The 15,000-nt window shown below is 38.5% G+C and overlaps 1 protein-coding gene and 1 long non-coding RNA gene across 8 annotated transcripts in view; one reads left to right on the forward strand and one right to left on the reverse strand.

The window, feature by feature from the left end:
• LOC138042911 (5-hydroxytryptamine receptor 4-like) overlaps window positions 1-8,777 on the reverse strand; it is a 17,823-nt gene extending 9,046 nt beyond the window's left edge. The window contains exons 1-2 of one of the 3 annotated variants that reach the window (XM_068888975.1): window positions 4,607-4,735; window positions 3,734-3,819 (exon numbers count right to left, since the gene is read on the reverse strand). The gene's annotated coding sequence lies outside the window, so the exon portion shown is untranslated. Of the gene's footprint in view, window positions 1-3,733; window positions 4,285-4,606; window positions 4,736-8,642 lie in introns of those variants that run through there. The other 2 variants (XM_068888976.1, XM_068888974.1) reach the window with 2 other exon arrangements.
• Window positions 420-15,000, forward strand: part of LOC138042917 (uncharacterized) — a 15,284-nt gene continuing 703 nt past the window's right edge. The window contains exons 1-5 of one of the 5 annotated variants that reach the window (XR_011131122.1): window positions 835-1,151; window positions 2,021-2,145; window positions 5,626-5,685; window positions 12,603-12,642; window positions 14,616-14,711. This is a non-coding gene — a long non-coding RNA (uncharacterized lncRNA). Of the gene's footprint in view, window positions 493-834; window positions 1,152-2,020; window positions 2,146-5,625; window positions 5,686-10,151; window positions 11,380-12,602; window positions 12,643-14,615; window positions 14,712-15,000 lie in introns of those variants that run through there. The other 4 variants (XR_011131124.1, XR_011131126.1, XR_011131123.1 and 1 more) reach the window with 4 other exon arrangements.

Raw genomic sequence — 15,000 nt, forward strand, 5'->3', positions numbered from 1 at the left:
CTTGGGGGTGGGCGATTATTCGAGGGTGGGCGCTTATTAACTTTTTGTACCTTCAGGGTGGGCGCTTATTCGAGGTTAGACGCTTAATCGAATAAATACGGTACTTTTCATATCAAATCTGAGTGGCTAAGAATCTCCAAAGCAACCAACTGATTTCTAGAGAATTTGTTGGATCACGCACACTGTAGTACTGAATAGGGGCGCCAAGGGGCTCTTTAGGGTTTCTCTGAGTAATGTGTAATGAAACAGTTATTTGATCCCCCCCCCCCCGTCTCCCCCGATTTTTCTTGGAAGATCGAAGAAGATTCTACTTGCAGGGTACATTATTACAATCTAAAGTTAAAATTGGACTGGATACTAGTACCAGACCTCGCGTGGTCAAAGCTTGTACTCGTCTAAAGCTCTCTAATGACATTACTGTTTTCACAGAGCGTGTGGCATAATTTTTGAGATACTTTGTACTTGTACTTTACAAGACAGCTGGTCTTAAGGGTATGTATCGCTTCTTTTCCACTCTTCATGTATATCAGTGTCTTTCATAAATATGGTCCACATAAGATACGATACTTAAAGAGATTTAATTAGAGAGGTAAAGCCCAATCAACCTTTTACATTATTCGAACTCACGGCTCAAGGTTCTAGCTATACCACAGAGGACAGACCACGACACCGGGAACTCCGTGCCTTATACGCTTTGGCAATAGTGTGTGTGTTATCAGAAACCCATAAGGGTTGAAACGTGTAACGCGCGTTCACGGCTTCCGAATATTCAGTGCGAACTGATTGGTTGAATGTTTCAGTGCTAAGTACCATATTTGGAAACCCCTCGCTCTTGTTGTTCCAAATATGGTACTTTGCAAATTGAATATTCAGAAGCTTGTTTCCCAGCACACAAGGGACCGTTACACGTTTCAACCCTTATGGGTTTCTGGTGTTATTTTATTTATATTCGAACCACAGTGTTATGAACATTGAAGGGTTGTGAGAAGGGGCCTATGGTTTATCGTCTTTATCCGAGAAGACTAGAAAGTCCACCCATATGCAGACGTCTCCTCCGTTGTTGAAAGACCCCGAGGGTTGATCCAGCCGGAGATTTTTGATCCTGCGACCTCCTGCCCAGTAGCCTGATGTTCGACCAACTGAGCCCACCGGTAGGTGGTACGAATCCTTTTCGGGTTCAGTACGAACTCACAAATAAAGCCCTATTGCTATTGAATGATCGACTTCCAATTGGCTTGGCTCACTTGGTAGAGCTGCGTCCGAATTTTCCTTTCGTGGTTCATAACCGTGATGGGATTAAAAATCTCAACGTGCTTTTTCTGCGGTTTGAATCATGCCTTTCATATCTCTTTGTTCTCACGGGTAGGTACTCGGCAAAGGTTTACAAAGAATCAATAGATTGTGGGCTTATAATCAGCGATTTCAATGACGCTCTGAGTGTTCTTACGAATTAAGCCCTTGTCTTCATAGCGATACTTGGTATGTCCCTTGTACAAAGAAACGCGACAATTGGTCGGCGTAAAGTTTGCAGCGGCGACCAGCCGAGTCCAGTTGTTTTTGCGTATAACCGGCATATCAAAATAAAATATGTAGTTTTATTGAAAGGTATCATGTTTATAGCCTACGAAACATTTTGTCTAGGGATTAAAAGTCGAGAATCGTGGAAGCCCTCTTCACTATTGATAAAAGCTGCCAAAGCAGTAGAAAGATAAGCAATTATCTCCGCTCGGATCCGTTCGAATGGCCCAGAGAGTTTGTTTCTGTTGCCTTTAAGTTAGTAAAATGGCGCAAAAATGGCAGTGTGAATATTTATTGATGTTGCTAGAATCGAGGGTTGCTGGTTTATTTTGTTACCCAATGAAACTTTTAAACAACATTGAATCCAATTTTATTGCCAAAGAAAATGAGAGCTCGATATATGTTCGAGTGTTTGAATTCCGACTGCTTTAAGCCTGAGAAATTTGACTAAAAAAAGCTCCGTATCATTATGACGAGCCTTCATTCTTTATTTAATTTCTAGACCTGAAAGTTTACGCTTACGAAACGTTTTTCCGGATAAACACGTATTCCATCAACCCACGACAAAAGGACTACTCCCGACTCGACTTCCAACGCGTGTGGTCCACGAATTTCACTATGGTATAGGTCAGTTTGCCTTTTAATCAAGAGTTTTGCACCTTTCACGTTCAAAAATTAATGTTAGTTAATAATTCTGGTATCGAATAAGATGTACTAGTATAAATACACAGGTGATTATACAAAATCGCGCGCTCTCATTAGCTCGCTATCTCGGATTATCAGCCGATAATCACCTCGACGGACAAAATGGCTGCCAGTAGTCGTTTTGCCACTGTAAGTGAAGATGATTTTCGCGTTGAAATGTTTCTTTCTTTCCCTTTTTTGAAATAATCACCTGTGTATTTATACTAAAACAATTATTCGCCTCAAGCTCAGTGGTTATCGGTGAATATTCATCGATAATCACTTCGCCTTCGGCGAATAATTGTTAATTAAACGTTTCAAGCCCAGTTTAGAGATGTAAAGACTAGAGTCCTTTGGTAGCTTACGACGGTTACAGGTGCCCATTTTGAAAAAAATCGTGAAAGAAGCCTATCAGAACAAAAAGAATCAATTAAGAATGTTGCTTTAAGTCGGAGAAATTTGACTAAAAAGAACTCCGTATTATGACAAGCCTTCCATCTTTATTTAATTTCTAGACCTGAAAGTTTACATTTACGAAACGTTTTCCGGATAAACACGTATTCCATGCAAAGCACCTGGTTTAAATAAACACTCGCCTTTATCATGACAATCAAATAAAAAGTAATAAAAAGACACCTCTGTAAACTGAAAGAGCAGGCAAGGCACAAATGTCAGATGTTTGCTTCTAAAACTAAAACAAATATGCCATAAAACAAGATAAAAACCTTGCTTTTCAGGGAAAGGTCATTTTCTACCCAGCTCATTTGTCAACTATCAACAATTTTTTGGGCAACGTGGGATTGGAAATTCGATAGAAACCGATTTCTTCACCCATGAATGAGTTTTATCAAATTTGTCACTAAATTTAATCTGTTTCACACTGCATTAAACCACATATTTGGTTGCTTGTTAAAAGAATTACATGCAAGCGCATCTGACATGCAATTGAATATATATGTTAATTTTTTTTTTAGCAAGGGAGCTCGCAAACGTTTTTTTAGTTTTGAGTAATCAGGTATCTTCTGGAATAAAATGAAAATTTCTCATAACAGATAAAATTTAATTTTATCTCGTTCGCTATCCATTTATCGCAGTGGACCCAACTTTACCATTTTTTATTGATTTCCAGGCAACATCTCTTTTAATCACGATTGTAATCTTCTTTTGTGTTGTACAGTCTAACTCGATGCTTGCTCTTTTCGGTTCGAAGCTATTTTTCATGGCAGAACATATTTAAATCGACTTAATTAAAGGTGCTTTCAAATGCCCGTTTTATTAGCAGTTGATACCCATCCCCAGCAGAGAAGATCGCTTCAGTTTTGCTTAAGAAACTCACTGCCTAGTCTTGATCCATCTAAAATTCTGAAATTGAGATATTTCATATAAACATATGACCTAAAGCTATTTTAAGAAAATAAAGTGTTAATTTCTCTTTCATAAATTTAGATATGGTATATACGTCTTAAAACCTTTAGCTCTTTTTCAACAAAAAAGATGAAGTGTTAATCAGTTTTCGGAATTTAGGGCTTACCTGAAATAAGCTGCGATTTGCTACAGCACTAACGCCAATTGTTCCTATTGGAGGCGATAAACCTCACAAGTATCCCTGCTAGACATCTGTACGTAGTGGTCGATATTGCAAAAAAAAAACTTATTTTATAGAGCAAATGCATCCATCTGTTCAACAATGACAAAATAATTGTTTCTGACAAAGTTAATGGGCCAAAAAACACAAAGGTATTGCTGCTGGAGATCTGGAGGTAGAGACGAGTCAGTACATGCCCTTCACGGTATTGCAAAAATATATGATTTTGCGAATGAATGCTCCTGTTGGAGAAGTATGTTATTCCTTACATTACCAATTGAATTGTAAAATATGCTTTTCAAGGAGGTTTTGCCAAATGCTTAATGATTGGGAATTTAACAGGAATCTATTTTCAAAAGTGTCAGGAAAGCTGTGCGAGCTTCAGTTTTCAGAGCATAGTTGGCGCACTGGTGCGAGCAATTGCTGTCCGTCAGCGTGTCCCAGGATTAATTCCAACTGTGTGGGTTAAATTTTTTTGGGTTTTTCAATGCTGTTTCGAGAGCTTTTTCCGGGAACTCCCGTTTTTCCCTCTCAATCAAAACTAGCGTTAAATTTGTTCTGAATTATGTCGACCGGGAGCTCATCAAGAGGAACTTATATCTCTCATATACTTGGCCAAGGAGCTCGAGTCAACCTTTTCCCGAGTAGATTTATTTATAAAACGCCTTCCTTGGGAAATTCAGCTCGCCCTCAAAACAATTAAGAGAGATATGACACTTTTTGCGGGAAAAACCTGTTCCTAAAAGTAACCTTCCTCGGGAAGGGTTGGCTCAAGGAGTTAGTGGAAATAGAGCCTCCCCTTGATAACCTCCTGATTACGTTAGTTTGTAGTCGGCTCGCCAACCGGCAGTGGCAGAGCTTTTAGGCTCGATCAGCTGTAATCTCCACACTCTGGCTTATCGATCGGCGGTATTCAAATAAGTGAATTTCAAATGCATTAATATAAAGATGTCCTCTCAGAGGCTGTCAACGAGTATTTCTTGAACTGGTGTTCACCTAACAGGAATACAAGCACTATAAAGGTCATTCAAGGCAATTAATTATTCAAACTGAAAAACTCTCTTGGCGTCTTACATTCTGGGACGCAGAATTTATTTTTTAACTTACTTACTGAGTAAGTATCAACACATACATGGTGGAATCAACAATATAGGACATAGGTCCCCTTTAACCACCATTCCAACCATGATACACCACAGAAGACAGACCACAGCACCGGGAACTACGTGCCCTAATCTTTGCGACAAGTGTGCGGGTTATTTTACGTCCCACAGGATTATGAACATTGAAGGGTTGAGAGACGGAACCAGTTATTTAATTAAAGACCCTGAGTGATGGTCCGGCCGGAGTTGAACTCACGACCTCCCGCGTGACAGCCCGGTGCTCAACCAACTGAGCCACCGGTGCGCGGTGAATGCGGCTAACTAAAGTGGTCATCTTTAATTTAACATGTTTAATTTTTTAACATTACCGTGGTGAATATTCACCGATAATCACTGAGCCTGAGGCGAATAATTGTTTTAGTATAAATACACAGATGATTATATTTCAAAAAAGAGAAAAAAAAACATTTCAACGCGAAAATCATCTTCACTTACAGTGGCAAAACGACTACTGGCAGCCATTTTGTCCGTCGAGGTGATTATCGGCTGATAATCCGGGATAGCGAGCCAATGAGAGCGCGCGATTTTGTCTAATCACCTGTGTATTTATACTAATATGAGGTGGCTCGAAAAAGTTTTGTCAAGCGACGCTGAGTTGTTTATCTTTCGAAAGGAAAATTTCCCACAATATAATTAGACACAAATTATCCACTTACATTATCTCGTTCATTCAAGGATCGGGCAGAAACCATTTGTGATTGGTCGTTACGCGATCTGTTATAATACGATGATGAGGTAAGACTTTTTATCAGCGCCGATCGAGAAAAATGTTGGTATTATTGAATGTATTATTGTTGACCATTGAACTCACATAAAAAGTAACATGACGTTTCGACGACTTCATGTCATCCTTGTCGAATGAACAAGTAAAAAATAACGGCAAGGCATATTTATAGTACTGGGATGTGACAAAAACCATTACAATCCCAACAATTTGCTCTGTAAATAACGCTAGATTGTAGTGAGCGACTAATACGGTCCTTGTAAGGAAAGAAAGATTTTATACATCGAGTGCTCTGAAAAACATGGTTTTTACATCGGTAAAACTAAACGGCGGCTTCACGATAGAAAAACCGAACATTTTAAGGCCCTAGTAAAAATGACAATACTTCAGCCATTGCTGACCACGTCAAGGCCACTGGACATAACATCAAGTGGGATCATTTTGATATTTTAGCGAGGGGCAAAACAGACTATCATTGTAAGAGACCTTCTTTATTCAAGAACTTGAGCCAGCTTTCAACGTCAACGTCGGAAGTGAAAAGCTGATGCTTTATCAATCTTTTCTGTTTTTATTATTATTATTATTATTATTATTATTATTATTATATTATTATTATTATTATTATTATATTATATATTTTACTGTTAAGTATTTGCTTAATCTAGGTTCCAGTTTCAACGGTTACTTTTGAAAATGTATGTAGAGCACATACGAAACGTCAAGTCATAATCAAAATGAACAAGTTTAATATGTTTATCACTGCTGTTTGTGTAAAAAGTTTCGCGCGAATGAAATCCGCTTGCGTATTCAGTTTCGGTCTTTTGTTTTTGATCAAAAGCATTTCAAATATCAAGCAATCGAGTTTGCCACGGCATTTCTTGAGGACTTTAAAGTTTTTAATTAAATCGTCAGGTGTTAAGGCACGCTCGACCCTGAAATGTTTTCCAATTACGGAATATTTATGTTCTTCTATGCGTTGATAGAGATCGCGTACCAGAGCTAGACACTAGGGACTTTACGATCTACGACGGCGACGTTGATGAAAACGTCACCTCAAAATATAACTTTGCACTATCGTAAGTTTCTCGCCGTTAGGTCATCTCGTTCGCGTCGTACAATGTGGGTGAAGTGTCCTAGAAATAAATTGGCACGAGCAGTTTGGGAGTAAAAATAGACAATGAAAGATTCACATTTAAATGTTCGCGTTATCGTCAAAACCAGAAATTTGGTGATTTCAGGTCGTTGTTGTGCAGAGAACCGCACGAATTTGTGCTAAAATGCGTGCCACGCGTGCAGCAAGATTACTTTTCCTCTTTTAACCAATGACATTGCTGTTTCGATGCGTTCTCGTTGACGACCGCGTCGTAAATCGTAAAGTCCCTACTCTAGCTCTGGTACGCGATCTCTCAGACGCCACCAATTTGCTGACATGTCTTAATGAAGCCCACCCCTCCATTCAATTTACGATGGAAATAGCAAGCAATGATCGATTGCCATTCATTGGCATGGAAATCACCAAAATCGACGGCAGCCTTGAAACCCGTGTTTACAGAAAGAAAACAAATAAAGGGCTCCTTTTGCACTACCAAAGCCATGTTGACAGCCGGTACAAACGGTCACTGCTTAGAACAATGTTAGACCGTGCAAAACGCTTGTCGTCTACGCAAGATTTCTTTTCGCAGGAATGTAAGAACTTAAAGGACATATTTTTGAAATTGAAATATCCCGAGAAGCTCATCGACTCAGCTATCAATCGCATCCAGCATCCTACAGACCCAGTTCAAACACCATCTGACAGCCCTGTTCGGATTACGTTGCCATTTAAAGATCAGAAATCGGCTGTCGTTGTTCGCAGACAACTTGCCGACCTCGGAACGAAAATTAATCAGCAACTGCAACCAGTGTTCACAAGCAAAAAGATCATTGATCATCTGAGAGTCACGGAAGAAAAGCCTCCCCTGATAAACGAGCAAAATGTAGTATATGAATTCACATGTGATTTGCGCGATGCAAATTATATTGGTTACACTTGCCGCCATCTCCATCAACGCGTAGAAGAACATAAATATTCCGTGATTGGAAAACATTTCAGGGTCGAGCAATTTAATTAAAAACTTTAAAGTCCTCAAGAAATGTCGTGGCAAACTCGATTGCTTGATATTTGAAATGCTTTTGATCAAAAACAAAAGACCAAAACTGAATACGCAAGCGCGGATTCCATTCGCGCGAAACTTTTTACATGAATATATATATAGTTATATATATTCTTTTCTTTTTTTTTTCTTTCTTTTTTGTTTAACATGAATGTTTTCATGTAACGTTTCAAATTTAATTTTGTCACATCCCAGTACTATAAATATGCCTTGCCGTTATTTTTTACTTGTTCATTCAACAATGATGACATGAAGTCGTCGAAACGTCATGTTACTTTCCTAGCTCTCGTTAATTTTCTTACTTAAATGTTTTTCGAAATCGGTTTTTATAATAAAAAACTAAGCAAACAGAAGCAACAACAGACTGCCGAGAGAGATACTACTTTCTACGTAGATTACGTTTTGTAAGGTTTTGCTTATTGCTAAAGAACAAAAGGTGAACAAGGTACCCAAGAATAAAACTGGGCAAAGCAGCGAAAAAGTTTAAATAAAGAACGAAACAATCTTGCCAATTTTTTTTTTTTTTTTCATAAAACGGCGCCAAATGGCAAACGCATGCTGAGACTGGTTGTTTTACTAATTGCAGTCTATTTTGCGAGGAGAAAAAAGCATCTTGTCGGCGCAGTAGTCGTTGTTAACGCTCTCTATTTATCTCAGAGGAAACTGAAAATACTTAACGTTTACTAAAGGTTCTATAGATAATAACTGAAAATATTTCGATCGACATCATCGCAAGATGAATAAATATGGTCGCGCGCCTATAACTCTGGTATGGTGCTTGAATTATAATCCTGATGAAAACATGAATCCCTCACCGGTTAAATTGCGAGAGCTGACATAGTCCTTTACTGTACTTTCGAATCAGTTGGATGAATTCGAAGACTGATCAGGTAGATAAGCAAGGCACCGGCATCGCGGCATCGCATTCCTTGTGAGTGCTTGTATTTTCGCAAGCTTTCTTTCCTGCACCCTGAACTACTCAAAAAGCGCTCATATAACTGCGAAGAAACTTGACCTTAATATAAAAGTTTTCGAGCCCGTAGAATCCAAATCTTACCTGAAATACGTAGATTCTCTTCGAGACGTGCTTGAGCTCTTTCTACAAAAATTTGATGGCAAAAACTTTTTTAACAATACCACAATCTAAACACCAATTATTATACTGCAAATGTGTGGATGCACCTGCAAGAAAAATAATTAGTTCTCACAAATTGACTTTGTGAGGCCAAACTAATGTAGGTGCTTTGCCAGTAGGTATGGGTGTATACCATTTAGGTTAATCCGCATTCAAATATATTTTCAGAGCATAAAATTAAGAGAAAATTAATGGAAAAGATAATGAAGGAAGTTTCCATTGATGTCGAAGAAGATTCAACTCGACAAAAAGGACAGTCTGTGTGTATATACGTTCCTTTTTTTGGACATGCAAATGTGTTGAAAACTTAAGACAAGATACAGAGGCTGGAAGGGGACCCTAGAGGACACAGTCGCATCGGGTTTTTTTTTTCCGCTTTTATTATCTCCGTGGCGTACTTGTCTCATAACAATAATTTGATACTTACAAAGGCATGTTTAATATTGACAGTACTTCAGGAACAATAAAACAGAAAGTATAACAAACGTTCATTTGTGGTCGGAGCCAAAAAGTAAATGCTCCTTCACAGCTGCCTTGCATGCGAGCTGTAGCGCTATCCGCATGTGGTATGGAGTTTAGCTGATTTTATTGCCAGATTCTCTGCACAGGCGTAGGTGTTGCAGCAAGAAATTCAGCCTTGCGTTTAACGCCAGAGCCCATTTGTTTGAAAGCACCTTAACGCCAACCCGCGATTAAAAATATATCGAGGTTTTAATTTCGCCCTCTGAAAGTGCGTTCAAAATTTTATATTATGCTCAACGTAAAGGAAAGTGTAAAGGCCTGGCCAACCGCCCGCAACATTTCAATGCAACATCTTGGAACATTGTTGGGAACAACATGTTGAGTACGTTTGGCTACCCTGTTGCGATATGTTGCACGCGTTTGACCAGTCCATTCAACCAACACATGTCAACAATGCTGCAAAATTTTGCGTTGAAATATTGGGAGCGTTTGGCCAGGCCTTAAGTCACAGCAGAAGGAGCAAAAATCTTTCAGGAAATCTATATTGATTGGAAAATAAACTAGAATCAAAAGTTCACACTAACCCAGGGTTAAATTTGAGAACCTTGTTTAATTCAGCTCATTTCTTACGCCTGAGCAACAGAAGATGGAGCTACTTCTCAAAAGAAGGAGAGAAGATAAAATAAGAGAATTCTCATGCTTTTATCACAAGTAACACCTAGGGGCCAGTCAGCACCAGTTGTTCAAAATCCAGTGGATAAATCACGATCCAGCGGATAAACACTAGCAAAGCCGATTGAGTTTTTTTTAGGGCTTTCCCAGAATTCAGGGGAGGGGAGATTAAAAGCATGGCTTCGTTAAATGTTGTTTGTCTTATTCGTTTCCTTGAGTATTGCCACCTTTCATAGCGATAAACATGGTGTCAGAAGTGAACAAATTCAAGAAGTACATTCTTTAACAGTAGAAGACTACGAGGTGAGCGATTTCATTTGAAGCCAGTTCGCTGTTGCAGTATTTCAGCGTTCTACGCATTAAACACGTGGAAGTTTATCAGCCGCCATATTGGATCTCTGCTCTCGAAAGTGAAACCAAGTGAGTTATCCAGTGGATAGTGATTTATCCGGCGGATAGCGCTATCCATCGTTTGAACAACTGAGGCCAGTTCTGTTTGCCGCGTCACGTACACGATGCAAAAATCGACGTTTGATGCAATAATCGGTTTTGTCACAACTGGCAAATTAACATCGTAAACATCGTTCTTTGCGAATATCCAAGTTCAGCGTTACGATGACAAGAGCGCTGGATTAAGCTGTGGATCGGAGGTCATCGATTCATGGCCGCCTTTATACTGTTATCGAAGGAGAAAGTGCCAGGTTTGAATGACATCTGCATACTTTATAGAGTTCCATACTTCTATTCGCCTTGATGAGGACGGCAAACCGTAGTATACTTGCTTGAAACCCTGGCTTGTTCATAAACTTTGTGGGACGCGACGCCAAAGAGCACAGCACATAAGGTGAAAACCATAATTTCACTTCTTGGACCATAAATTGTTATCATTATCACGGATTACGTAATTCCTATTGACTCACATGACTCTTCTTGAACATTGCTTATCCTAGATTTTCAATTGCTACACGTGGGCGTTCAAAAAAAAAAAAGACTTTCTGCCAAGTGCCCTTCAAATTTGGTGTACTGAAGGATTTAGTCACCTTCCAAAAACTTTATCCGTACTTAGCATATTTATGGTTTAGATTTTAAAAAATAATTTTCGGTAAATATTTCACGAAATAATAATAAACCTTTAAATAAACAGAGACAGTCAAAGGTAAACTTAATTAGTTTCAAAGCAATTTAAATTTGAAGATTGAAAAATACAGCAGGAAATTTGTGACAACTTGTCGACGACAAAGAGGAACAAAAAAATGAGAGCCTGCCGTTTAGACTTCACACAGGTTTGTGAATATAAATTCCTCTTTGCAACTGGCATTAAATCATATATTGGGAATGACAACCATTAGAATGACTTCCGACGGATAGAAATTTGGACAGTTTCCATGAAACACAAATTAGATGATGAATAAGTCCCCAAACGGTCCACAAAGTACGACACCAGTGCCATCTTTTCCTCTTCCACCCTTCGGCTAAAGATTAAGGTATACATAACTTGGTTCATTGTTCATGTTATAGGATCTAAGAAAAACTGAAAACTGCGCCTCCTACCGTCCTTGCTTACAATGATTGTCAATATAATAAATTTACGCCTTATGATCACTTTGTTCTGTGTCATTTCCAGTACATAAATGATATTTTTTTTAAGTTTAAAAGCCCCGTTTACAGGAGCGAGTTTTCCTTCACAATTTCTTGACAATTACCATTGCTCGTGTAGACGATGAACAAGTTTTCCTTGACAAGTTTAGCGACAATATTAGCAGCAACATTCGCAATTAATATTCCTTGCAACATTTTCCTTGACGCCTGCTCGGTGCCGACACGCAGTGATCTCCTATGAGGGGGAATGTGAACAAGCTTTCTAACTCAATATGGCGAACCATATGACGCTTTCTCATTGGTTCATTTATAATTTGTCGCAGCAACTTGTTGCCGGAAGTGTACACACGGTGCGACAACGTTGCTTTCGCTAATTTTGCCGGTGCGATCAGTCGCACACATTCAAACTGGTTTCAGTGCATAACGTTATATAGCTATTATGTTCTTCCCAAGTGCAACATGCAAGCAAAGGCAATTTGCATTCTCGACTTACGCTAAAATTCTCTGAAGACCATTAATTTGCTCATGAATGGGCTAATACCGGAATTATTTCAATCCTAATATCCTTTGTAGAGCATGGGTTATCAATATCAAAGAATTTTCGATCGGCCATTGTATTAAGTCTAGACTATACGTGGCATAATTTGTAGCTTTTTGATGGGTGTGTCAAATTCGCTCCAGTTGTTCATAAAATCTCGCATTTTTCGTTAATTCATTGAATCATAAAAAAACAAGGCAACCGAATGAAACAGCCAGAACTTTCTCTGCCTTCGCTTGATGCATGTCTAATAAGTTGAAAACAAAAACATTATTCTTGATTTTAACATATCATCGGAATACTTGCGAGAGTTGAAACTCTGATCGTTTTATCTCTTCATTCATTAAAACGTCTCTTTGCATCATTTAGCTGAGTCAATACTGCTAGAAGGACCACGGAATATTTAATGGTGAGTACTATAACTAATATCTCTCGATTTGGCATAGTTTTCGGATGCTACTCCACTCTGGTAAGTAGGTACCCTACCGGGCCCTTAGCAGTCAGTAGGGACATACGATCTACGGCAGCGACGGCAAATGAAATTCCAAGTTAACGTTTTAAACTTTCAGTTTTTTCGCAACTGTTCCAGTTTATTCAAATTCTAAAAACAACTGACCCACCACGAACTACCCACTAACTTCATTAGGAAACTTTAAGGTAATCTCTTGTCAAAATCTAATGCCTTGTGCTCAAGAGTTTTACCGACGTTGCAAATTTACAAAGAACGGGAAAGACTTGTTCAAAATGCTTGTGTATAGCCATTATCTTCCTTCAGTTAGTGAAGTTGAGGTTTTAAAACCTTTACAAAAACCGTAGACGATAAGTCTTGCACAGTACTAGTGTTGGATCAGGGAACATCGTGACCAATCAAAATTGATTAAACAGTACTTATGAAAGTCAAGTAGACTACTGCGAAAATGTATTTCTTTGAACAATATTTCCGCTGGCCAATCACGTTACTTTATCATTTCAGGAAAACCTCTTTAATTACTTTGAAACATGTGTATATATATCCTGTTAACTCTCTACATCTCAAAATAAACCTGATGAAGGCTGGTATTGGCCAGCCGAAATATATATAATAGAAGTTATCTACTTGACTTTCATAAATACTTCCTTACGTTATGGCCTTCTCCGGATGACGTCGCCAGAGGTCGTCGTCGTCGAAGGTCCCTCCGTGCATACGGCGAGAACTACTGAAATTTTAAATTGACCAATCAGAATTCAGCGAGCGGGAAAACTGTGCTATCGGACGTCAAGTCAATTTTTCGTAATTAAAGGGCCAGAAAACCACTTTAAAAGATTCCGTGGCAAGTTTTTTGTCAACAAACTTTGGCGCCAAAACTGGGTTGCCAGCGAGCGGCAATTCGAACGTCAGCTGTTGTGCTTTTCCAATTATTTTTAGACGAATTCAGTCCTAGCATTTTCAAATCAAGTGTAAGAAGACGTCAAAGCTGTTTTGATAATTTTGTTTATTTGTGTTAAGTTACGGTAAAAAAAGACTTTGTTGGCGTCCTTTCAGAGTAGATCGGTCGACAACAACGTCGTCACAGAAATGCACCGTTTCCGATGAAATGGCGGCAAAAGGATTGACAGGATAGCACATGCAATTTTGACTACCGCGCGCATTGCGGGCCTGGGTTCCGTTTGCACAGCTCGTAACTGGTGATTATTCACGATTCATCCGAACGCGCTGTGCAAAACGCACTTGGACCAGTGAGTATAGATGGAACTGTGTGGTAGCAGCGGTCTTGACGTAAAGATAATAAATCACATATTTTACGACGCAAAGAGGTTTCGTTATCCATTCAAATGGTGTACTTTTTTCTTTATTTCGTTTTATCTTTGGTTAAAAGCTGCTAAAAATTCTTAAGTGTTTTGATCCGGCCTTTACCATATGGAAATTAAGCCTTGGGCGTTAGAAGTTTTTTTTAATATTTCAAGCGAATACAGTACACAACTCAACAGCATGATGAAAGCTTATGGAAAATGACATAGAAAATCCGACTAAAATGACGATAGCTTTGGATTTTTCCGCGTGCATTACCATGTACCCATGGTATGCCGCATGTACCTGTTACAGGTAAATTTGAAATTCAGGTTGAAGTGATTTCAATCTAGGTAAATTTAATTTTAACCTGGGTTGAAATTGAAAGTACGAAAAATGAACAAAAATTTCATAAATAGTTCGCAAGTACGTGTATATTGGTAAGTAAATCGGTGCTGGAAGGAAGGCAATATGGTTAACGTACGTTTTTTATGAGTCAGTCTGTAATAACGCCTTTGGTTTTATTAAGTCTAAGCACTGATTTTAAATGGTTAGCATTAAGGTTGGGGTTAGGCATACTGTGCCTGATAACCAATTCTGCTTTTCTTTCTCAGGGCTTTTTAGAAGGCCATTGTTCATTGATGAATCTCCTTTAGAGGGCAGGGGGAAACAATATTAAATTATCTTCTAATGAATAAAAGAACCGAAACGTAAGTGATTTATTGTTGATTTTTAATTTGCTTAGTTATTTGCTCTATCGTTTAATTTGCTTATATGGAATTCGCAATGATCAAAAGCAAGTAAAAACAAAACTTTAAAAAGTCAGGAAAAAGGGTTTTGTAATCTATTGATCAGAAGCCATTTTGTAGGCTCTTGTAAGTGTTATTTCTTTTGAATTTTAATTCTTTTTTTAAATTTTGCTGAGTCTGTTTGTAGTGATAAATCCAAATTTTGTGATTATTTTGACAAAGCCCCCTCCAAGTTATACAATTTTGACAA

Source organism: Montipora capricornis, chromosome 3 (genome assembly GCF_036669925.1).
Source record: "Montipora capricornis isolate CH-2021 chromosome 3, ASM3666992v2, whole genome shotgun sequence".
In the NCBI taxonomy this organism is placed as follows: Eukaryota; Metazoa; Cnidaria; class Anthozoa; order Scleractinia; family Acroporidae; genus Montipora; species Montipora capricornis.